This window comes from Ambystoma mexicanum, chromosome 6p (genome assembly GCF_040938575.1).
Source record: "Ambystoma mexicanum isolate Mex_15411 chromosome 6p, UKY_AmexF1_1, whole genome shotgun sequence".
Classification (NCBI taxonomy): domain Eukaryota; kingdom Metazoa; phylum Chordata; class Amphibia; order Caudata; family Ambystomatidae; genus Ambystoma; species Ambystoma mexicanum.
Window position 1 is genome coordinate 189,668,811 of NC_090935.1, and position 26,417 is coordinate 189,695,227.

A 26,417-nucleotide genomic window follows, 5' to 3' on the forward strand; every position below is an offset into this window, starting at 1 on the left:
CGAGCATGCACAGATGAGGATGAATAGGAAATTAGCCATAGGAAATGTAATGGATCTGAGTCAAGCAGCCTTGGAAAATGCTTTTACAGCATTACCACAATGCATACTAATGCCTAGAGCAAAGTTTACTGTGTATGTGCATGATGCATATCGGCCGTTCTGGGCCATAATCCTGGGAAATGCACCATGCAGTCCATTAGTATTGTCTCCTGGAATGCGGCTGGCCTAAAGACAAGGCTCAAGGGACCTGCTTTTTTTAATGTCCTAGACAATATGGATATTCTGTTACTCCAGGAGACATGGGATCTGGAAACAATATATTTGGCAGGCCTTAAGGTTCACAGAACCAAAGCAGCATGTCGACTCGCGGCAGGAACCGTGGAGGTCTTGCAACATATTAGCCACATTCGCTTAAACCTAAAGAACACCATTTGTTCTATGCCTCCCCAACAGGACCGGATTCCATTCCAATAGAATTTGTTAAGCATGAAAGGGTGATCTGGGTGGTGACTGCTACTTTGATATTCAACATAATACTCCACTCAAAAATGTTCCCAGTCTCATGGAAGGAGATGGCCATTGTTCCAATTTTCAAAAAGGGAGACAGAACTGACTCAGCCTTCTACCGCCCAATTTCACTTATTGATACATCAGCTAAGTGGTTTGGATGATTATTACATCAGAAAATTATGGAATGGATCACTGAGAACCTGGCCCTCTCAGAGTTCTAAAATGGTTTTCGAGAGGGTATCAGAACAGTTAACCAGATAGCAAATTTAGGTTTGTGTCTGTACAAATATGTTTGTGACCGGAAGGGCAAAACTTACCTAGCTTTCATGGACCTCTTGACTGCCTTCAATTGCGTGGACCATGACAAAATCTGGATCATATTGCACTTTATGGGAATACTAGGTGAGTTGCTAAAGATCTTGGTTCACATGCACACTTATCTGATGGGAAAAGTAAAACTGGTAAATCAAGACCAAAAACACTCTCGTGGAGGGCGACAGGGTTGTGTCCTGGCATCACTTCTTTTTAATCCTTACATTAATTCACTACCAAATGTATTAGCTGACTTTGTGAGGAAAATCCCAAGTATAGCCAACGAAATAGTGTGTGCATTATTGTATGTGGACGATGCAGTCCTGATGGCCAGGACAAAACACACACTTCATAGTTTAGTAAGTGGATTTAATGATTATATGAAGGAGAGATGCCTGGGAATTAACGCAGGGAAATGAAAGGTTATGTGCATTGGCAAAAGCAAACCGTTCACAAATGCCATATTGACAGCGGGGAAAAGTCTTGAATGGGGTAAATCATTTTGCTACCTTGGGGTGACTATCTCTATTGACTTTGGCTCGCTTTTACATATAAAGCACCAAATTATAAAGGCATCTCGAATTAATGGTTACATTTTGGGATTTGGGTCAAAATTGGGTGGTTTGCCCATGGATCATACCCTTCGAATTTCTGCGGCAAAATCAGTACCTCTGCTGACATATGGGCGGCAGCGTGGGGACACCATCAAAGAAAAGAAAGAAATAACTGAAAATGCGCTCCTTAGTAACATTATCGGCCTGCCACAGGGATTTCCAGGGCACATATTGCATAAAGAACTTCAATTATCTCACGTGGAAGACCTTATTGCAATACAACCTTTAATTTACTGGCTGCGTCTATGGAAGAGACCGCAAATGACAATAACTAGAGCCCTGTTGAGGGATCGCATGGCCACAAATTCCTGTGCCGCTTCGCCTTGGATGAAATACATAAAATCATCTTTACAAGAGTTCGGTCTTGGGCATCTGTTTGGTGATGATCTGCGGACAGGCAACGCTAATACGGGAGAGTTAATAGGTGCCATTTCTCTAAACAGAGCGAGAATAGGGAGCAAGAGTGATCTACAGAAGCAGTGTACCGTTTTATTACTGTAATCTTGCACTCAAAACCGTAAGACCAGCCTACGTCCAATTATTCATCACCCCGAGGAAAAGGGAGGGGATTATAGCTCTCAGAGCAAATCCTTTGTTCTCTGGGGAAAGGCCGCTCATTTCACCCACAAACCACACTGATAGGAAGAGCTGCCCTTGATATGAATGACTTGCTGCATTTTCTTATTTCGGTCCTACTTTAGAAAAACTAAGGAAAGAATTTAGAATTCCAACACTAAGAGCATTCAGGCTTTGACATGTGCAACTTGCACCAAGGTTTTTTCTATGAGTTCTGGTTTTGCTGACAGCCCATAACGTATACGTATACACTGAGCAAGCCCTCGTGTTAGGCATACAATTTGTATGTGCTAATGAATGATTCTAGCATACTTTTTCAGATCTCGATATTTTGTTTGTACTCAAATTAATTGTTTCACTGTATTTCTTATTGTGTACTCTTTGATGGGAATCTTCATTTCCGAATAAAGATCGTACGTTTCTCTTGGAAGCTTCCATCATTGGTCCACTGCTCTGAAGATCATATCCCATGCTAGCAATGTAAAGGCAAATGAGATGTACCATGAACTTTGTATCCTTTGTACCTTGATGACTGTAACATCACTAAGCTGTGTTGTGGTAAGTGTGAGTATAGAACATAGAAGCCTCTGTTTTCCTTTGCCAGTATCAGCTTTTGCCATAGAAATTAAATCAACTTTTTTTTTCAAATACAACTTTATATTGCTTTATAACAGCAGAGGTTGAACAAAAGAAAAAGGATAATTGACCTATAGTTGCATTATTTTAATATAGGCAACATTGATTTTTTTACAATGTAGGGGAATGGCTACGATTGAACCGCAAGTTACCAGGGTCATCATAAAATCAAAAATCAAAATGCAAAAATGCTTGCACAAAGCCCCTGTGTTCCTTTACCTGAGAAATCAATTAGGCATCTCGTTTTCCTATTAACAACCTTTTGACTCTGCACTACTCTGCGACCTCAAACTGAGAGAGAATGTAAATATCCATGGCAACCGGGACTCCCACACCTGAAACACTAAGCCTAGTGCCAGGATTAGAAGACAGCATCAGAGGAGCATAGTGGGCTCCCGCGAGCGCACTTTCAAGTCCTTTGATCCATAGACATACACAATATGCTTCTCATGGCGACAGTGCAGGATAACACCCTGGACCCAGCCAGACCAGCTCCTCGTCCGTCCTCTGGGTCTGTAATGAGAGCAAATGGCAGTGTCGTACATAGCAGGACGTGACATATAATGTTTTAATACAGATTTCATTGTGCTCCATGGTGAGCAGGGTATTCATTAGAGCATCTATAATGGTTCACTGCAGGTATAATAGCTAATAGAAGCCATTGGAACTAGCCAATCATGCTATAATTGAACTCCCTATGAATCTATTTTTTGTCCGAGAGGACAATACAATTGCCATGGATGTAATGTTAACTGCAGTTGATGTAATGTAAACTGTTAAGTTTGAGAACGCTGAAATGAGAGCTCGCTCTCATGTAGACCTAATGCAAACTTCTTTCCACTTTTCTATAAATTAGCTGTTTGATATCCCTATCACTTGTTCCATTGCATCATAACTTTGCCTGCTTATTGGTGTGAACCAAGAAGAGTGTTCTGTGCTAACAAAATGCAGGAGTGTCCAGAGCAGCAGCTCCACCCTGCCCAGGGTGAAGCCAATAAGCAGCAGCATAGGCCAGAAGGATAGTGTTTGGGCTAAGAAGGTCACGCAACGATTCATGCTGCTGCTCCCGGAGCAATGATATCCATGCAGAGTCCACTCTACCAGCAGCTGCTTTGGCACTGAGAAAAGTTGTCCTTTTTGAGGCCATTAATGCATAAAACCTGAAGACCACCACTGTGCATATGGGACAAACATCAGGAGACATAGGCGCTAATGTTCATCAAATGCATAATTTGACACTGGCTTTGAGTGTCAGAAGTGATCTCTATTCACTAGTGAGGTGTGGCTTGACATTTTCACAGCAGCCAATAAGCAGCAGCATAGGCTGGACATGTTAGGTAAGAATTAGTTAAATCAAACTGTGTGACACTACACAATACTTATCTACTTTGTATTAGGTAACCCACCTTTTGGTATAGGTCTGTACTGCACAAGTTGGTAGTGTGACTGGGCAGCCAGAGGGGTAAATGTGAGCTGTAGAGCTGTACAGATGAAATTGGTCAATACAAGTAACTAAGTAACACACCCTCAAGGTTTCAGTTATAAATATATTTATTTACACATCACTTTTAGTTAAGCATTCTTTAAAAAGATAATTGTTTGTAAAAGTCAAGCAAACTTTGGAATCACTTTTCAAAGTCAATACATTTGGTGAATACTCTTTGGATAGGCTAATACATTTCTCCCACACTCTGAAGTGACTTCAATAACAAGGATGGTATTGCGTTTATTATAAACACCAATATACGTTTTAGACTCTGGGGGGCCGATTCATGGAACAAACGTGCGCCGAAAATCCATGCGCAAGCAGGCGCAAGGGAGCGCAAGCTTGAGAAACGCAGCGCACGCGCATGCGAGTGATTCAAGGAAGACGCTGCGCGTGTTTCCCGCTGTCCGTGCGCCCAATCCAGCCATGGCGCACGCAGGCATACACGTCGTGTGCTACGCGCACAGCAAAAGCGCACATAGCGTGGCGCACACAACCAAAGTGGGCGGAACAGTGGGCGTAACACGCGGAATGGGGAACAACGCGTGAAAAAGAAGGCGTAACTGGGGAAGTACTGCAGGGAACTACACGGAACGCCCACACGCACGCGAACAACCCGTATTCATGGATCCGAATACGGGAAACCCGCGCACGGCAAAAGACGCACACAGGCGTCAACGCGTCCGCCACACGAAGGCAGGCGGAAGCATCCCCGCGCACAGTACAAAAGTGCGCACAAACAACAAACGCGTATATACAGCTACGATGAATGCCCCATTTGTCGTAGCACTGATCGTGGGACACCGCAGGAGGAGGAGAATAGCCAGGGCACGCATTTTCGCACCATGGACAAGCCTTTTTGGGATGCCTGACGACCAGGTCTATGGCAGGTATAGGTTTCCACCCCACATCATCCTAGACCTGGTCAGGGAGTGGGAAGATGACCTTACATCCCCCACCCTTTGCTCCCAAGCATTGAGCCCCTTGGAGAAGGTGCTCAATGTCCTGCATTTTTTGGCCACTGGGTCATTTCAGCGGACTACTGCCATAGTGGGGGGTTCTCACAGGCCACGCAGTCACGCTGCCTACACCAGGTACTGGCAATCATGACGGCGCGCCCCTCAGTCCGCAGGCACATATATATGCCCAGAACACCCGCAGAAAGGCAGGCCCTTGTCCTGGATTTTTTCATGGTGGCACACTTCCCCAAAGTGATTGGTGCCATAGATTGCACCCATGTGGCCCTACGTCCAACTAGGGCCACTGAGCACATCTACCGAAACCGCAAGCACTGGCATTCCATCAATGTACAGGTGCTATGCGATGCAAAGGGAATCATCACCTCTGTCTATGCAAACTACCCTGGCTCCACCCATGACAGTTTCATATACAGAATGTCCGCCCTGAGCCGGGCCCTGGAAGCTGGGCAGCATGGCGACACATGGGTCCTAGGTGAGTACAAATGCCCTTGCACATGCATGCAAGTCACACACAGACAATTACCCAAACCCAAATAATCTCAATTATTATCACCTCCCCAGGGGACAGTGCCTACCCTCTGAGCAACCACATGATGACGCCAATCCGGAGCCCCACCACACCACCCCAGGTAAGATACAATGCTGCCCATATTGTAACCAGGGCCATAGTGGAGCGCACATTCGGAGTGCTCAAGTCACGTTTCCGCTCCCTTGACCGCTCTGGCGGGCAGCTACTCTATGCACCACCAGTAGTGTGCAGGATCATTGTGGCAGCATGTGTCCTGCACAATGTTGCAACACGGAAGGGCGTCCCGGTGGACATGGTGGTGCCCCCACATCCCCAACCACAGGCACAGGCGCTGCCCATGGGAGGGGACAGGGCACGTGGCGAGGAAGCCCGGACCCAGCTTGTGGCCACATCTTTCACCTAAACTCCCACCCCTGCGGAGTGCACACAGGCCTGGCACATACCAGGTGACAATCGATGATGACAAAGAGACAGTGAACTGTCACAACCCTACCACCCTGAGATAGTTGCCATGGAAGTGCCACATCATCTGCATCCCTAGCTACTTAAACACAAGCTATCCTGTGTGACCAAAAGGCACACATATGACATATGACATGATATGGTCTATACACAAGTATTTCAAGGTGCGATGAGGCAGGGAGGGGGGAACAAGGGAAGACAGACAACAGTACTACTAGGCCAGGTGTCATTTAGATTGTGCAAGTGCAGGGGTAGGGGGAAGGGAAAAGTGCAAGGGGAAGTGGAGGGGGGGAGCGCAGTACAGGGGAAGTAGACCAAAAAACAAATACATAGGTCAGCTGGTGGCAACTGCAAAGATAAGTGCAAACAAGTGCTGGGAAGGGGGGGCTGTAGGGATAGAGAGACAGTACCGCAGTGCAGGGGTTGCCAGGGATGCAGTGCAAGTGGAGAGTGGCTGGGCCAGGGACCGAGGTCAGTGAGAGTGGCCCAGTTGCAGATCCAGTGCAGTTCCAGTGAAGAATTCTGCAAGGGAGAGGCAGAAAGAAAGCAGAAGCAAAGAGGAAGGTCTTGAGGTGCTTCCCGAACCAGAGATGGTTCCCCTCAAGTTCAAGTGAGGCAGGAAGGCTGTTCCAGAGGGAGGGCCCTGCCGCGGAGAGAGATCTACCCCCAGCTAGTTGCTCTGCGAAGCGGATGACCCTGACATGCAAGGTGTGCATCACACACACCTGCAAAACAGGCCATGGCCATCACTGTTATGTCACACAAACCCTCCCAAACCACAACATGACATGGCAAGCAATACCCACACACCAACACAGTAACAAAAAGATACACATTGCCATGTCCAAAATGTACAGTGGCATCAGACAATGATGCCTGACCTGGAATCAGATGAAATGACAGACCAATAACTTCCCACCCAAAATAAGTCATTTCCAAAAGCATTACAAGAGTTGTAGACGTAACATAACAATGAATGCCTGTCTACATGCACATTGTGCATTGCAAAATCAACACTGCAGCTTCTGTGTGCTGTGTCCTACTCCTGCAACACACTGCTCAGCGCACAGCACAGTGAACAGCCATTGTGTGTGATGCACACCCTGAGCATCACATCTAAGCGACAGACCACATCAAAAAGCAAATTAGACATGTACAGGATCCATAATTGGTCACAGAACATGTGCTGCAGGGACACAGTGGCCACCAGAAGGCAAACAGTGTACACGTGGATATGCAAGAGTTGGAGTACATGTAGTGCATCAGAGTGCAAGTGTGTGGGTCTGCAAGGACATGCACTCAACATATGCATGTGCACTCAAGTGACCATCAGTATTCTCTACACATCACATGTGAACATTCACCATGTGTACACCCCAGCATGTCAAACCACAACTATCCCCTCGCACCTGAAAGGTAAACACAACACATGAACAGGCATTGATTAGCAGAACACAACATGTACATAGGATACCACCATTACGATGTCAGAGTTCCCATCACACTGCAGGGCAAGGCAACTATCAACAACAACCCCGCCTCCCTCACAAATGACCATGACCCACTGAACAACTGCACCTGGGTCATGGAGCCTTCAACCCTCAATTCCACCTGGCCACTGGATCACCTTTACCCTTTGTCACCATCTCCCACCTTATGTGTAAAAAGGTGCCTGCACCCTCAGAATCCACACTCATTTCCAAAATCACAAAATCCAAGGCATAAAAACGAACCAGAACACCCTCCAGTAGATGACTTGACGTAGCAGTACCTCACAAAGGCCAAGTACTACCACAATGATGCAACAACCAAGGTAGCACAGTAAAACAATGTCACAACAGGATGTGAACCATGTGTGGTACATAACATAGGATGATGCACCATGAACGGATGTGTACTGTCACAGGTCCCGTGTACAGGCGCAAGAGTGTCACGAAACAACCACCCCCACCGTGTCCTGGGTGCCTGCAAGGTCAAACTCACACAGTCCCTGAGACCCTGGTGGGTAAGGAGGTTCAGGGATATGCAGTCGGGACAGGTGTTGGCACACTGGATAACTGGAATGAGTGGCAGGAGAGGGGAGGAGGAATGACACATGAAAGTAGGGAATGCACAAAAATGTACTACCTGCATGAACACATATACAATCCAAACAAACTTGGACATCATTGTCATGGCCTTCTGTAGTCCAGGCTTAGGAGTGGTACGAACCAACCACCCCCTCTAGGGTTTTGGCGCCTGCAAGTTCGGGGCTTACACAGGCATCCGCAACCCCAGCAGGGAAAGAGGGTTAATTGAATCACATATACATCCATGCATTAGTGCACCCCCCAGCAAGCCTATGCACAGCAGTTTGAAAGAAAAACAACAAGACACTTAGCTCTGGTTTTGAGTGCTGGCCTCCTGCCTGCGCACTCTCAGGTCTGGTTACAGGAGCACTGCAATGCTGCAAAGAGAGCCACAGTCAACAACCTGTACGTGCCAATTACACAAAAACACACCACCAAACATGCCCCATAGCAACAAACTACTCTACAAACAGACAATCTGGTGTAGATGCTTCGTACCCATATATAACATTACCCCTGTGACGGGTCATACACAGTCAATGCAGTAAGTCAGCCGCCGGTGGGTGCGTGGCAAATGGAACACCAATGTGTCACAATTCACACAACATGCAATGTTCCCTGTGTAAGCAGACAGACCCATATAGCAAGCCATGACTTCAGAGCAAGTTGCGTACCACCATGACCGAAACAAAGTTGGCAGTGCATTTATCATAAAGTACATGGAAATGAAATGCACTGCACCCGAGTATGTCCCTTGCTGTATGTCCCTGTGAACTGCCCCTTTCCATGTCTCTGAAAGCTACATGGTTGATACAAGTGCCTCAATGGACCTTGGTGTACCGGAGGGTATGCGCCACTGCCCCTGCAGGTGTCCCAGACAACCTTACAATCAACAGCCATCAGTCCACCAACACATCTGAGCTGCATTGTGTGCTTCAACACCAATATTCGTCCAAGCTCACCCTCAGTGCTGTGACTAAGCCTGCATGTGCAACTCGCCTGGTGCAAGCTTTGCTGTGTTGTGACCCCCCTGTGCTGCTCACCTTGCCTGGAGTTCCTTGGAACACGTCAGCAGTTCTAGGATGTAGGTCTGCAATCCCTGTGCCTCTGCTTGTGCACACATGTGCATGTGGGCACCAACAAACGTGTCCAGAATTCCGTCGTCCAATGGGCCATGTCTGCTGGCAAATGTGATCTGGAGGCTCATCCCCCTGCAGAAAGGGCATGAAACACATGATTAATGCTTCAAAGTCATCTGTGTGTGTCTCTTCAGGCATCTCATCACTTGGCCATGTCAGAGAGTAACATCATAAATCACACCATCAGTCCGTCTTTCACATCCAAAGTGTGGAACACTATCTACAGCATGAATTGCAACAAGCACGTGTACAGTAAAGATAAGAAACATACTACACAATGCATAGCAATTAATGTACACATTAATCATGAAACACCCCATCTAGCAAAAGCTGAACAGTGGACAATAACACCAAAATCATCCCCACTAGGGGTGTCAACACAAGTCACACAGCACCAGACATGCCACAGATATGACAGTCCAAAGCCCTTGTGTAAATGTTTGTGACACCGAACCATCCTTGCGAGCCCATGGATAAGGGAGGCAGGAGTGGCATATGTGAGTCAATGACCCCAAGCAGCAAACACATACACAAGACAAGCCTGAAGGGCCCAGCTGGAACAGACAGTGGATGCCTTCAAAAGCCACAAAGCACCGCACCGTCACATGAAAGCACAATAGACAAGCAATTTTAAACTATATTAACTATTAACTAATTACACTAACTATGGAAAACCTACATTACCTAATTAAACTAACTATCAAACAGAAACTTAACTAACTAAACTAAAAGAAAAATTAAAAATGGCCACATATGACCCGGGGGGGACGGGAGGCACCCAGGAGGGGGGAGGTACAGGGTGCTGCTCAACATCCACATGCGATGATGCTGAGCCAAAAAAAAACCTCCATGGGCTCAACGCCTGCACAGCCCGACCTATGTGGGAGATAGATGGTCGTCCGAGTCTGGCTCATCCTGGAAAGGAGGACGTGGCACAGTAGCCTGGCCACGCCTAGCCGCAGCTTGCCCCTCGTCGGCAGCAAGTCTGCCGGACGGGTGAGCCTGGTTCTGTGTGGCGATGTGACGTAGGTCTGCATGCAGAACCTCACGTGATACACGTGCTTACTCTTGCAAGGTGGCACGTGTAACACGGAGTTCCTCCTGCAAGGCCTGGCTGGACAACCGCTGCACCTCCCGGCAAGCCTGTAGCTCAGCCGAGATGGTACGCTCAAGCTGTGCAAACCTCTCCTCTGCCTGTTGCCTCTGGGACATCATAAGGACACCCAGAGTGGATCTGAGGGAAGCATACTCCTCCCTCAGGGCATCCATGTGCGCCTCTGCGTGAGCAGCAATTGCTTGACGCAGAGACGACATTTCAGCCTGGCGTGCCCTGTCTGAGGCCGCCATGCCCAGCCTGAGCGAGCGGGCTGTGGACCGTACCGTCTGCTGCTGGAGAAGCACCTGCCTAGCAGGGGGGGGGCACAGATCGGGCCACACGCTCCATGCTCTCAGCGATGTTCTCCATTGCTGCCCTCTGCCGTTCTGAATTGGCAGTCATGTCTTGCTCCCACTCAGTATACTGCGGTTGCGCGCGGCGACCGCATTGCCGGGCTTGACCCCTGCGGGACCCAAGGACCGGGGGTCGTTGCTGTGTTGGCACCACCCGCGGCTGCACGACTACATGCCCCCGTCGACGTGATGTCCCAGGCACATCAGTGACTGGTGTGGAGGGTGACCCTGCGTCCTGATCCACCACGGGCAGAGGAACCAAGACTGTCTGATCCCTCAGTGCAAGTGTCGCAGACAGACGAGTGTCCACATCAGAATCACTCACCCCTGACACATGGACTTGATGCTCATCCAACTCAACATGGACGTCAGAGTCGTCATCAAGGCTGAACTCATAGGCAGCCAGAGACAAGATGGACTGTAGCACTTGGGGGTTTTCGTGGCCTACCACCCCACGACCCCCACTAGTGCCGGGTTGATGTAGTGGTAACAACCCTGTGTCTGGCATGACAACACCATCCTCCGCCTCCATTGCATCATCACCTGAAAAATAGAGAGAAAAAAGGTCACTACACATGTCAGAACCACACAACACACACACACACCGACAGCAAACGCATCAGGCAGACATGTGACACACAACATATAACCTGGCATGCATGCTGGGTCAACTTTGAATTGCTTCTGTGATCAGACCTGTTGAAAGGTGGCAGTTTCCGTGGAAGTGGGTCTATGCAGTGCAGAAAATGTGTACGCCACTCACTACCTACATGTACAAGGACTCCATGGTGTGTGCCAGGAAATGTGAAGGCAGTGCAATGTCAAATTCAGACATCACGTGCATTGTGCATTCAATGTGTACCATATCTAGAAGCCAAGCACCCCTCCACCCCAGTACCAAAGCAGGGATGCCTAGCATGGTATCAAAAGGCTGACCATACACCTGTGTATTGACAGGCAGTGTTGACTGGCATCAACAGCTTAATGTGATTCAAGTGACAACACTGCAAATGATGCTGGGACAGTAAGCAGGACACATGATGAAAACTCTGGATTCCGCCCATGTGTGAAGAAGACACAACAACAGTTGGACAGAGTCATTGGCCATTGAACAGGCTGAGGCCTGTGAGCCACACAGATTGTCAGACACTAAACATGTGTGCAATGCAGGACTGAGCCACAGTTGACATGGGAAGGCTGATGAGATGGCAGGCAATGTATGTAACCAAGGACTTGTATTACAGTGATCATCCAGTCAAGGACACATAGGGGCATGCATGCAATGCACATGGAGCATGAATGGGCACTCATGTCCCGGCGGGACATCTGACCTATGCACAGTACAAGTGAGATACCCTGCATCAAGTACCAAGGCTGTACCACACGGCATATGTTTGGCAGATTCTACGCTGGAAGTTAGCATCTACACAGGACGCATGAACAAGAAAGTACACATTGGCAAGATTGAAGAACACCAGTGCAAAGGTGGAACTGGGGTGCAGAGTGGCGGATGAGGGGCAAGGGAGCATGCCTACATGGAGTCCCCGCATGCAGGCAGAGGAGACATGCATGACGGAAGCATTGCATTACTTACACATCAGAACCATGTACACGTCACATGTAGCAGCAATCATGCACAACACATCCCACAAGTGAAACACACAAGTCCTCAATAAACACGCATCAACACTCACTGGACTGGGCATCAAAGTCCAGCATCTCTCCCACTCCTTCGACCAATTCAGGTGGTATGAACTACGCAACGAGTGCTTCATGCGGAGTGAGCTCTTCCTCCTCTGGTGCAGGCCCACTGCCAGTCACCAGAGTCAAGTTGTAATTAGAGGCACGCTTAGCCTTAGTGCTGCGTTTGATGTCATTCCAACGCTTTTTGCACTCTTGCACCGTACGCACCTCATGGCCGAATGAACTGACATGTTCCGCAACATGCTTCCAGTAGGTGTCACATTGGGCAGCCGTAGTCTGACTATTGGCACCCACTAGCATGTCACGGCTGTGGCCCCGCACGTAGTCCACAAGGAAGTCCAGTTCCTGCTTACAGAAAGGCTTCTTCCTCGACGTGCAGGAGGTTGTGGCTATGTGTGGGGTCCCAGCCTGTGCTGCAGGTGCAACCTTCCTCCTCTTGGACTGTGGCACAGACCCTGGCTGGCTAATGCCGCCCTGACCAGTATGGCCAGTGGGTTCGGTGGATTGAGCCAAGGGAGTGGCAGGTGGAGGGATGACCAAAGGCCTGACTTGTGTCAGTGGCAGCTGGGTGCCCACTAATGGACCCTGCGCAGCAACATCAGCTGTGGCAGGGTCATTGACCGCAACGGTCCTGGTTGGCAGACTCACAACCGGGGTGCTATTGGGTGCATCTGCCCCTGCACTTGCCAACACCCGGCTTTTCGGAGCAGCAGATGACATGACTGCCCCAGGGACACGTGCCTTGGTCTGAGCAGCCAGGCATGCCCCTATGGTTTCCCCCCTGGCCTGTTGGAGATCTACCAAGGGCTCTTCAAGTGCCAACGCAGCCTGCGCTGGCAGACCCTGAGCCTGGGTGGCGGTGTCCACAGCTGCACCTGCAGCTACCACTACCCTTGGGTCCGTGGCAGTCGATGGAACGGACTGCCGGGTCACACGGGCGCCAGTGCCAGATGCAGAAGCTGCATCTCCCAAACCACAGGGGGTGGTGGCATGACTGCACCGACACATGGCACAACATTGTGCTCAAGTGGCGCACCCCTGCCTCTTCCCCCTCTGTGGCCGCCATGGACACCCTGGAGTCCCCCTACTCCCTGGTCATCACGGCCACGTCCCCGACCACGCCCGCCACGAGGAGTACGCCCAGCTGAGGCGCCCCTCACCTTTGGTGTCCTCCCAACCATGGCACAGATGTAGTAGTGCCGGCACAGATGGAGTGGTGCCAATGGGAGGTGCACACCACAATTGACCTGGGCAATTGGGGTGAAGGGGGTGGGAAGCAAGATGTTAACACCCCCCCTGCACCTGCAAGGCTGTATGTGACCCCGGTGATGTAGTGACGGGTCACGCAACGCTCAGGCACCCCAAAACTGCAGTAAAACCGTGCATGCAACCCTGCAGCCTACGTGCGTTGATTCAACCTCCCACAGTACACGGTGGCACCCAGTAACACGAATAACACGTACGCGTGGGACACGCAGGCTACTATGACATCGAAAATCAGTGCGATACACAGGGGCACCCGCAGTGGGAAAAAGAGCGTGTGCGACTCACCGTCTGACTAGCGCGATGCAGAAAAACACACGTAGCCAATACCCCTGCCAAAAGAAGAGATACGTCCTTGATAGCTGTGAAGTTGTGATGGCGCGCGAAACAACAGGAAGCAGCAACACACGTCGGTCTCCACGAAAGGCACGTACATGCTGAGGGAAACGCACGCGCGCGTCACGTCACTTACGCGCATGGGCCCTTTCCTCGTATTACACACGGACGTGCAGTTTTTCACGCGCGCTGAAATGCCCATGCACGCCTGTGCGTGTCACATCACAGGGGCGCTTGTGCTTGAGGGGCCTTCTGTCCAATGAAATTGCGTATGCGTGCAGACGCGCTTACGCGCTAAGGGCCTTTCCTCGAATTACATGCTGACGTGCCGAATTTTCACATGCCAAATCACTCCGTATCAAACTGGCCACGCGTAAGCACACTGAAGACCATGCTCCTGCCCAGAAGGCCGAACTACTGCCCCCCAGAGCGCTGAGCACGCTCCCACCTGCCATCTGCTGCTGCCTGACTGCCTGCTGCCCACGTGCCCTGCCATTAGCTGCCTGCACATCAGCCAGGGGTGCTGTTGCTGTGACCACCCCTGCTGGAACCGAAGACTCCCGACTGGGATTCCATCGCTCCACAGCCCAGGACCCAGTTGCCCATCGACTCCTGCCTCTGGGGTTGTCATGTCGGGCACTGCAACATCTGGCACCACTGACATCCCCCGGCCAGAGAGGCAGAGCGGCACCAGCTTCAGTGCCACCGAAGTTGGTGTCCTGGTGGAGCAAGTCCTGGGGCAGTATGATGCCCTCTACGGAAGTTCCCGCGCCGATAAGGAAGGACGGACTCGGATCTGGACTGACATCGTGACTGCCATCAACACGGAGGTGGTGGCAGTCCACGACTTCCAACATGTCAAGAAGCGCTGGGAGGAATTCAGGTCCAGGACCCTGAACAAGGCCCGGCGCCTCTTGAAGGCAGCGGATGCCAAGGGGCGCCGGGGCCACTTGTCGGAAGATCAGATGAGGGTCCTGGAATGCATATCCCCAGCACTTCACGTCCAGGTCCTTGAGAGGCAGACCCGTCTGGAGTCGAGCGGTAAGTGTACCTGCATCCTGATTGTGAGCTGTGCTTGTGGTGATGTTTCAGTAGTGTGCAGGTTGCACATCTGTTTGTATGGGGTCGAGTATGGGTGGGGGTGTACAGGGCCATGGGGCTAACACATGTGAGGGCTGTAATGTGTGAGACATGGATGGTGCTTGTGTGTGTAGGCTTGCATGCCAAATGCAGTTGTGTGGGCACACATGTTTGGATGAATGTGCATGTAAGTAGACATGTCCGTGATGTCACACATGTATGTTGTTTTCAGCTGCATGTATCAGCACTGTGTACATGTGCATTTGTGTGTATTTGACAAGGGTGCAACAGTGATACAACATGGATGCATGTGACAGCGGGATGTGGAAGCCTGATTGGCAGATGTGACATGGATGCCCATCTGAACACTGCGACACTTGGCAGAAGTGTACACATGCAAGCAAGTGTGGTGGTGTGTGTACATGTGTGGTGCACTTCCTGTGTTGCATGTGATGTCTGGCTCAGCTTTGCCTGCTCATGCTGTTGTATGGGTATGGATGGTGCTGACAGTTGTGATATGGCTGTGGTATGGCTCATGTGTGGAAGTTGAAATGACATGTGTGTTGAGGATTGTGATGGCATGTCTGAGGTTTGCCAATGCCACTCATGTACAACTGTCATGTGTGTATGTGTCCATTGTATAGTGCCCTGATGCCTGTGTTTTATTTCTCCCTGTCTGCAGCGTCAACTGATGAAGAGGGCGGAGAAGGTGCTGTGGAGCACAGCGGCAGGGATCCCACCGCCAGCCGGAGACGCAAGGCCCGGCTCCCCTCCCATGTTGTCATCTCGTCGGGGAGTGAGGAGTCCGGTGCCACGTCCCAGGCCGCAGCTGCCGGGGGGAGGTCCAAGAGGCAGAGGTTGGAGTTGGACTCCTCGGCAGCAGAAGGGGCAGCTGGGACCCCACAGGGCCCAACGGGGGAAGATGGCACGGAGTCATGCAGGTTGGTGGGGGTTTGGTGGAGGAGGAGGCCGTGCAAGCAACAGAGACGGGGTCTGGAGGTGGGGATCCCACTGGTGCTAGTGGTGCAGTGCAGGACCAGGGACAGGAGGCAGCACAGGCCGCAGCGGAGGTGCCTGTGTGCAATCCTGTCCCTGATCCTGTCCCTGCATCATCTTGCACCAGCAGGGATGCCCTCGTCCAGACCCGTTTTCAGGCAGGGGATGAGCAAACGACAACTGGCCTTCCTCTGCCTGCGGACGTGGCTATCCGGGTCCGGGTTGAGACTGTCCTGACTGGTGTGGCGTTGCGTCAACGGGCCATGCAAGGTGACCTGCAGTCTTTTCATGAGGAGACTGCACGTCATCTCGAATGGCTCGTTGACCACGTCAGCCTGCTGGGACAGGTCACCCAGGCCGGATTCCTCCGTTTGATGGGGCTTGCTACGACCCACTCCTCAACTGAACCCCCTACGCGCCTGTCCTCCTCCGTGCCATCTTCCCACCCATCAGTCACCTGGGTGCCCTGTGGAGCTGCCTCTGACGGTGCGGCCAGGCTGGTGGAGGAGGCATCCCTGCCACAGTCGGGAGTCGGACGTCTAGCAGGGGTGGCCACATCAATGACTGCACCCCAGCCGGCGGAGGATGTGCAGGCAGCAGGAGGCAGTGCACGGGCAGAGGCACAGCAGCAGCAGCAACGTGGTGGGAGCCATGAAGGCTCGGGGCCTTCAACATCGGAGGGGCAGGCATCGGCCGGAGGGCAGAAGGACCCAGGACAGAGAGTGTCTTCCGTGTGGCAGCGGTTGGGCCACGCCATAGATGCGGAGCGGCAGCGGGCGGAAGAGGCACGGCTCACAATGGTCAGAGCGGAGAAGGGCCCTGAGGCGGGCCGAGTGCCTCGAGGCAATCCGCAGGGGGTTGGAGGTGGACACATCGACGGCCCTGCGGACCCTCGGGGCCATGGAGGAGGACCGCCTCCGGGACATTGAGCAGGAGTTCGATGATGCCCTGGCCCGGGACATCCAAAAGTGAGCCGTCAGACTAGCCCGCTGCCCTTGTACATAGTTATGTAGGTAGTGTTAGGTTTCCTTTGTTTTTTGATTTATTTTGGACCTTTTGGACATTGGCCACATTTTTGTATATAGTTTATTTTATTAGTTAGTGTTGTTAGATAGGTTTCATTTCTTTTGTTGGGATAATGGACCCTGGCTTGTTCGTCTGTACATAGTTCACTGTAGGATTTTATTTTTCTTTCACAATTTACCCATGGAGCAATGGCTTTCAATTATTATTTCCCATTGGATTTTCTTTTGTGGACAGTGACTTTGGACACCATTACTTTGGATTATGATTTTTGGTTTTGCTTTTCTACACGGACATGCTTCTTTTCATTTTTGTACATTCCCATTTCTGTTTCTTTATTTTTGAATCTATTTATGTTTCCTTTAATACATATTTTTTTATTGAACTTCAATGTGTAGTATCATCTCATTGGTTTCATGCATATCATGATATGGGTTTTGAGATTCACTGACACCCATTGGGTGTATGTGAGGGACATGTGTTTGTTTCGAAACTTGCAATTGGTGTTCTGTCATGTAATTGCCAATTATGAGCGGGTGAATGCAATACTCAGATGGGTGTTTTGCATTTGGAGGCTGACCATAGGGACCAGGGATCTATATTGTGATGACATGTTGGCTGGGGAACATGAGTTGGGGCCTGCTGGCAGGTGCCCCACAGTGCTGGGGGGTGGGGGTCGTGGGAGACATGGGTGGGGGCCTGGTGGAGGGTGCCCCTGCACTGCTGGGGGGTGGGGGTGGTGGGGAACATGAGTTGGACATGGGTGGGGACCTGCTGACAGGTGCCCCACAGTGCTGGGGGGTGGTGGTGGTGGGGACATGAGTTGGACATGGGTGGGGGCCTGCTGGCAGGTGCCCCACTGTGATGGGGGGTGGGGGTGGTGGGAGACATGGGTGGGGGCCTGGTGGAGGGTGCCGCTGCACTGCTGGGGGTGGGGGTGGTGGGAGACATGGGTGGCGGCCTGGTGGAGGGTGCCCCTGCACTGCTGGGGGGTGCGGGTGGTGGGAGACATGGGTGGGGGCCTGGTGGAGGGTGCCCCTGCACTGCTGGGGGGTGAGGGTGGTGGGAGACATGGGTGGGGCCTGGTGGAGGGTGCCCCTGCACTGCTGGGGGGTAGGGGGTGGTGGGAAACATGGGTGGGGGCCTGGTGGAGGTTGCCCCAGCACTGCTGGGGGGTGGGGGTGGTGGGAGACATGGGTGGGGACCTGGTGGAGGGTGCCCCACAGTGCTGGGGGGTGGGGGTGGTGGGGACATGAGTTGGACATGGGTGGGGGCCTGCTGGCAGGTGCCCCACAGTGATGGGGGGTGGGGGTGGTGGGAGACATGAGTGGGGGCCTGGTGGAGGGTGCCCCTGCACTGCTGGGGGATGAGGGTGGTGGGAGACATGGGTGGGGGCCTGGTGGAGGTTGCCCCAGCACTGCTGGGGGGTGGGGGTGGTGGGAGACATGGGTGGGGACCTGGTGGAGGGTGCCCCTGCACTGCTGGGGGTGGGGGTGGTGGGGAACATGAGTTGGACATGGGTGGGGGCCTGCTGGCAGTTGCCCCACAGTGCTGGGGGATGGGGGTGGTGGGAGACATGGGTGGGGGCCTGGTGGAGGGTGCCCCTGCACTGCTGGGGGGTGGGGGTGGTGGGAGACATGGGTGGGGGCCTGGTAGAGGGTGCCCCTGCACTGCTGGGGGATGGGGGTGGTGGGGAACATGAGTTGGACATGGGTGGGGGCCTGCTGGCAGGTGCCCCACAGTGCTGGGGGATGGGGGTGGTGGGAGACATGGGTGGTGGCCTGGTGGAGGGTGCCCCTGCACTGCTGGGGGGTGGGGGTGGTGGGAGACATGGGTGGGGGCCTGGTGGAGGGTGCCCCTGCACTGCTGGGGGTGGGGGTTGTGGGGACATGGGTGGGGGCCTGCTGGCAGGTGCCCCACAGTGCTGGGAGGTGGGGGTGGTGGGAGACATGGGTGGGGGCCTGGTGGAGGGTACCCCTGCACTGCTGGGGGGTGGGGTGGTGGGAGACATGGGTGGGGGCCTGGTGGAGGGTGCCCCTGCACTGTTGGGGGGTGGGGGTGGTGGGAGACATGGGTGGGGCCTAGTGGAGGGTGCCCCTGCACTGCTGGGGGTGGGGGTGGTGGGAGACATGGGTGGGGGCCTGGTGGAGGGTGACCCTGCACTGCTGGGGGGTGGGGGTGGTGGGAGGCATGGGTGGGGGCCTGGTGGAGGGTGCCCCTGCACTGCTGGGGGGTGGGGGTGGTGGGAGACATGGGTGGGGGCCTGGTGGAGGGTGCCCCTGGTGGCTGGGGGTGCAGGGGGACATGCGTTGGTGGGCAGTAGTGCAAGTTGACATGTGGGTTGGCTGGGGGGCATGGCCATGGTGGATGGGGTGCCTGCAGGACATGTGCAGGGTAGGCCCCTGTGGTGTGAGCCACCTGGGAGGACCCACACGTGCAATTCACGTGTGGTGCTCCCCGCCCACCCCTGTAATACAAGTACCCTGATGGAATTGCGTGTGGAACTTCAAGCGCACCCCTGTGATACACGTACCCTGCTGAAATCGCATGTGGAACTTCCCGCGCACCTCTGGAATACACGTACCCTGCTATATCGCGTGTGAAACTTCCCGCGCACCCCGAAATACACGTAGCCAGGACATTCGCGTGTGGAACTTCCCGCGCACCCCTGATATGCACGTACCCTGCTGATATCGCGTGTGAAACTTCCTGCGCACCCCGAAATACACGTAGCCAGGACATTCCCATGTGGAACTTCCCGCGCACCCCTGATATACACGTACCCTGCTGAATTCACGTGTGAAAATTCCCACGCACCCCTGATGTACACGTACCCTGATGGAATCGCATGTGGAACTTCAAGCGCACCCCTGTAATACACGTACCCTGCTGAAATCGCGTGTGGAACTTCCCGCGCACCCCTGGAATATACGTACCCTGCTGATATCGCGTGTGAAACTTCCCGCGCACCCCGAAATACAAATAGCCAGGAAATTCGCGTGTGGAACTTCCCGCGCACCCCTGGAATACACATACCCTGCTGAAATTGCGTGTGAAACTTCCCGCGCACCCCGAAATACACGTAGCCAGGACATTTGCGTGTGGAACTTCCCGCGCACCCCTGGAATACACGTACCCTGCTGATATCGCGTGTGAAACTTCCCACGCACCCCGAAATACACGTAGCCAGGACATTCGTGTGTGGAACTTCCCGCGCACCCCTGAAATGCACGTACACAGCTGAAATGACATGAGGTACTTCCCACGCACCCCAGTGATACACGTAGCCCGCTTGCCATGCTGGTACAGGGTTAGCGCAGCCCTTTGCGCTGGATTGGGGATTTTGATGGCTTTCCCCTGCGCGAGAGGCGTTCTTGGGGGCGTAACTGGCGCTGCTGCAGGGTCGCTGCGCCACTGTGCGCCACGGCTGGTTTTGGTAGCTGGTATCCATGAATACGCTGTGTGCGGAAATGGGTTATGGCGCACGTGGCTGGCGCAGGGATCCGCACATGCACACTGTGCGCCAGCCGCGTGCGCCACTTGTGCGCTGAATTCTATGAATTACCCCCTGGGTTTGAGGAAGGAAGGGTTATGGAAATAGAAAAGGTTAGAACCTACTTCTTATAACCGAAAGACAGTTTGAATCATCTAATGAAATCTAGGTAAGCCTTTTCCAGCAGTAAAAGTGTTCAACACAGTACAACATATTACAACCTATGAAGGGACACGCAATGCCAAAGTCAATAGATTAGAAGAGGGCCTTTAGTTCTAGTTTATAGTTCTGATTCACTTCTTGGATAAATTATTTCACAAAGTCAGATACTTCAAAAACATCACTTAAAGGAGTGCATGTTGTTAAACCTGAGCAAGGGGAGTTGAGATCAACTCAGAAAAAGAAGCCAGTGAACTTCTCAAGTCAGAACACATGATTTAGGGCAATAAGTAAGTACCTCAAGCCCCCACAGTACCTCTGGTTTGAAGAAGGTGGTCCAGATGGATTCCGCCTTGCTACAGCAAAGGATCCGGGGCCTCAGTCGTGGGGTGAAGAGGGGGGACATCTGCCGGGCTCCTGTGGCAGTACTCAGGAAAGAACTTCGGCAGCCACGGGTCGTCTTCGATTCAGCGACTCTTCGCAGTTTCAGCACTTCGCAAACAGCACTGATGCAGAACGAATGTCCCTGGTTGGACTTTCCTTGCTCTCATAGTCCTGTATTCTGGTGAGGAGACTCTGGATTGGGATTTCCTGCTTCTGGAGTATCCTTAGGAGGCTCCTGGAGCTTTTGGCTGGATTTGTTCTGCGGAAGAGGTTGCACTCAGTAATGGACACTTAACACCTGGCATTGGGCTTCTGCAGCACTGGAGAGGTACAGCAAGTTCAGGATTGTGCCAAAGTGGAGTTTGCCACAGGGCTAGTTGGTTCCACCAGGCCAGGAGGAGAAATCATTCCGTCCGGAACTTCTCTGTCGATGTGAAAAGTAAGCACAGCAGCAGGGCTTCACCGGGCACTTTGAAGTCCAGGAGGTTGCAGTGGGCTTCTCTTCACAATTTCTTCTTTGGATGTTTCTTCCACTGTTCGACTCTGCCTGTAGTCCCAAGAACCTTGCCTTTTAAGCTCATTCTCATTCATTTACAGTCCTAGGCTGACAATCACACAGCAGAGTGGCTGGCCTTTCCGAACAGCCAGCCGGCCAATCAGCAATGGTTTCATTCAGGCACACCTAGATACAAAGGACAGGGGAGTTTCGGGACCCACCATCAATTCCTGTCCTTTTCAGACACACTGGAGCCAGGTACATGCTTCAGGGCTGAAGCCCGCAAAAGACACAAAGGGCTCAATCCCATCTCAACTTACAAAGTAAAAGTCTAGAAAGACCTCACAAACAGAAAATTGGGAAAAAGAAGACAGGAGCCATTTTGACAGAATGGACACCTATGGGTGCTATACTGCAACTGAGTGTTAGCCTGTGGTAAAAATGCACATTGGTAGTAATATCTAACCCACTACCACCAGCCAATTAAAGTAGAGAGGGTGACAAAAAATGTTACATGAGAAAGTATGATAGGGTGCTACTAGTAACCCCACAGCACTCTACATAAAATGGTATGTGCTGGACCTACAAGGTAAAAAGGTAAGTAACAATGTCACCTTACTATTATTGGGAACAGTAGTTCACCCATGAAAAGGTATTTAAACCTGGAGAGAAATTCATGGGACTTCTCAGTGACGTTGCACTAAGTGTGCTGTCTGTCACTATGCAAAAAGCAGATGCCTGTGGAGTTTGTCAGACTCCAAACACAGTGAACATATAAAATCCTAGTCAGGGAAAAACACAGGAGGTAGTTAGAGAAAAGTCCCACTCACTCATGAGTTAAAATTAAAATGTTCTAAGTCCAGAAAAAGAGCTGGGGGTCTCTAAGGTGGGAGGAAATTAGCGCAGAAATGAAAATTCTCCTTAACAGGAAGGACAGTGTTTGGTCTAAGAAGGCCATGCAAAGATTCATGCTGCTGCCCCCCGAGCCATGATATCCATCTAGAGTCAACTCTACCAACAGCTGCTTTGTCCTGTTTGAGGCCACTAATGCATAAGAGCTGGAGACCACCACCGTGTATCTGGGACAGACATCAGGAGACAGAGGTGCTAATGTTAATCAAATTAGTAATTTGACGCAGTTAGCCGTTAGGTTATCACTTTAACAAGGGCTGCTCCCCGCTGCCACAAATTAAATAAAACTCTCCCTGATATACTCGCATGGCAAGCAGTGTTCCCAATTGAATTTAAACCCTCCCCGACTGGTTTAATTTTAATTGTACACTCTCCCTGTCATGCATGCATGGCAGGGAGAGTGTACAAAGGATCCCTTTGGGGGTCTGCTTTTTATGCTGGTGCATAAAGCAACTGGTCCCCATAGGGAAGTCCAGAATTTGTGCCGGCTTAAGAATCCATGCCGACGCAAATGCTAGAGCATTTCTATGGAGGTGAGGAAGGAAGCAGCAGAAATACAAGTTGCATTCCGCTCCTCCACTCCACCATACAAATGCTTGAAAATGGGGCGTGACATGAATGAAAGGCGTTAAAGCCTTACTCAAGGGTTTTACGCCTTTCATTCACATAATGCCCCTAACCAACATGAGCTCCAGAGTAACCATAGCAGAAAAGGAATGGCTTGGGGCATAGGGTTGAGACATCCCCTTGGCCTCTTCAGTGCACTACTGAGAGACTCATCCAGATGTAAGGTACTCCTGAAAAATCCCATGGTGATCACTTCTGGTGTGATTACAGTATTTGCTGGCTTGGCAAGTGTGTTCTGCCTGATAAATGTACCCATGGGCATAAAGAGGGAGCAGTAAAATGTATGTCAACTCACCTCTCGGATTTGTCTGCACCCTCTCTATCTGGACGTTTTTGGGGTGTATGTTTATTTTAGGAACAGGGTTGTTCAAATCCAGGTGTTGAGGACCAAGATTGTGATGTCTTTTCAGGATTTATCCCTTTAATATTCATGAGAAAAAATGTGCATGCATTTAGAATCATTGCACATGCCCAAATACTAGCCTTCCCGAGCCCTCCGCTCATTTTCCTCCAACTCTCTGCGGGTGAGCCGCTTCTACAAGCAGAGACTTGAGGAGGAGATTGTTATCTTCTGCAGGTGCCTCCCTCTGGAAGAGCCTCCCTGCCTTTCTCCATCTTGAGCCAGATCTCCCTAAATTCCGGAAACTCCACAAGACTTTCCTCTTCGCCTCCTCCTTCTATCTCCCCTCCATTGCTAACCTCCTCTTCTGCCCTCTCGCTCTCTCCCCCTCTACTTCCGCTAAGTAGAGGGGGAGAGAGCTGCCTGGTATACCTCAGAACCTCTCAGGTCCCAAGTGTAGAGGAGGAGCCAAGTACCCCCACCTCAACCACCTCACCCATATTGTCTATATGGTTGGAGCCAGGATGTGAAAATCATGTGGTACCAGTGAAAATACTGATACGTAGGAGAATCCTGGAGGCAATGTTCCCATTGAGTTAGCTATACCTGTATACAAGGAAATATGATGGCCATTTGAATGAAATCCCAGAAGAAGCAGAGCAAATTAATGGTCAAGACGAATGGTGACATCATACAGAGCTGAGCTGGCGTACCTAGAAGAGATGCAGAGACTATCGAATGCATATTTTCTATAAGGCATCAAGAAAGTATCAAGGAGACGTGACATCTTGGGATCAAGGTGAAGAAGCTTATGCCATAAAATGGATGAAGATATCAAGTCAGTTTAAACGTGTACAAATGCAAAAGAAACACAAGCACACTAAGTATTCTTGAGGCTAGCTTTATAGTAGATAGGTTGTGGCGTGCACCAATATATACATATATGCATAAAGAGTAAAGGATGGATGTTTCCACTATGTGTCATAGTAGAATTTGACTACTAAAAAAGAAAGGCCTCATTTCCAGTGTGTCGTAGTAAGAAAACACATGAATTAAAAGTGAACCTCGAAAAGGCGAGGCTGGATGAGCCATTAAACCAAGCCAAGAAGCTAAGGTCTTATCAAGGGAAAGAAGTGTAACAGAGGGAGATGAGGTAAACATAACTTGAGAATAACAGTGTTAAATATTGAAGTCAACTAGCATTGGATACAAATCATGGGAAAGAACAAAACTCCTGTTCAAAAGACACGAACAAGACGTTAGAGGCCTATTAAGAAGTAGTATTTGAAAGACAGTGAAAGCTTGAAATCATGGTCTTCAGTCACGTGGAAGGATGAAGTTGGACAAGCAAGATGCTCACGTCTATGCATGAGGGCAGAGCGTGCCTTCACTCCCCTGATTCTCCACAGTACAGAACAAACTCAAGACTGAGCTTCAAAGCCTAATTGACTACGCTGACCACTGAGGTGATGATAGATTGATATGCTAATTGGTGGGAACCTGGGGTTAAGATGAGCTCACCAGCACCTGCATGTCCAATCTGCGTGTTGCTAGACATAGGTGGAAAAGTACTGACTAAGGTTAGAGTGCCAACCAATTGTAGGAGACCGCGTAATTAAGGGTCCTATAGTTTGTGTAGCCAATGGGACTTTGTGTATTAAGTGACGTTCATAGTGGCCATTTTGAGAGGAGGGCTTAGTTGCCTCACCTGATGTTAAGAAACCTATCACTTTTCCTCACTGTCCCCTACCAGTATAGAACATATACTGAGAGGGACATTAAGAGCCTATCCCAGTTTTTGTAGTTTGCCACGTAGGATGACATTGGTAATGACGTAGAGTTTTTGATATAAGCTCTGTTTTTTATGAAACTCGCTGAGTAAGAGGATCAAGCAAATTCATTGATGTTCGTTTTGCTCCCTGTTTTAGACAATTGAAAATAAAACAGTCGTTTTTATCAACTAACTGAGTCAATTTGATTATTGATGTTTGAGTAACTTCTGCATCCCCATACATCTCCAGTGTAATTGCTACTCATCTTAAAGGGCTGAGGTTATTCAGTTGGTAGCGGAGAGGATGGTTTAAAAAATCCATCGACATAAGTTAATTTTGGAGTCCCGGCAATATCGCACAATCTTTGCCATTCAGCTAACACGACGTGAACCTCCCCCCCCGGTAGATAGTGGTTTAGTTTAAATTGCTAAAATCTTGCAAGTAGGGAGTGACGGGTCGATCCGGTTTCAGACGGAATCCCCTCTCACGGTCTACGAGAAGCTGGAGAGGCGGTAAAAGAGGGTAAAAGAGGCATACGATCCTGAGAGTCGGAAGAGGAACATGCAAATGGTGAGTATAAACTGAGCAAAACGGTGTTTGGGTTATGAGTGATGAGAAGTGATAAGGGAAAGAAGTGTAACAGAGGGAGATGAGGTAAACATAACTTGAGAATAAGAGTGTTAAATATTGAATAGAAATTGACAGGTATCGTGAGGAGAGTGTCACAATAAAAGAATACACGCTGTGCCTGTGTTTTAAAGAACTTAACAGAAGAAATCTTAACCTAAAATCCAATAGTGGAAGCATTAGACGACAAGTTTGGTTAAAGGCATAACTTAAAGAGGTTGATTTAAATTCCGTAGGAGTATTGATTTAGAGAGCAAGACGAGTCTTAGAGAAAATATTGTGAGAGATAAGAGATATATGTGACTGGTCAAGTGTGTCTGTTTGTTTTATGTATTCATGTGTTGGTTATGACGTAATAGTGAATAGTGATTGTTGAAAAAAGGAGAACCACGAGGTTGAAAAATTTAATTGGTTGTTTGAATTTACGTTCATGGTGTTTTTTA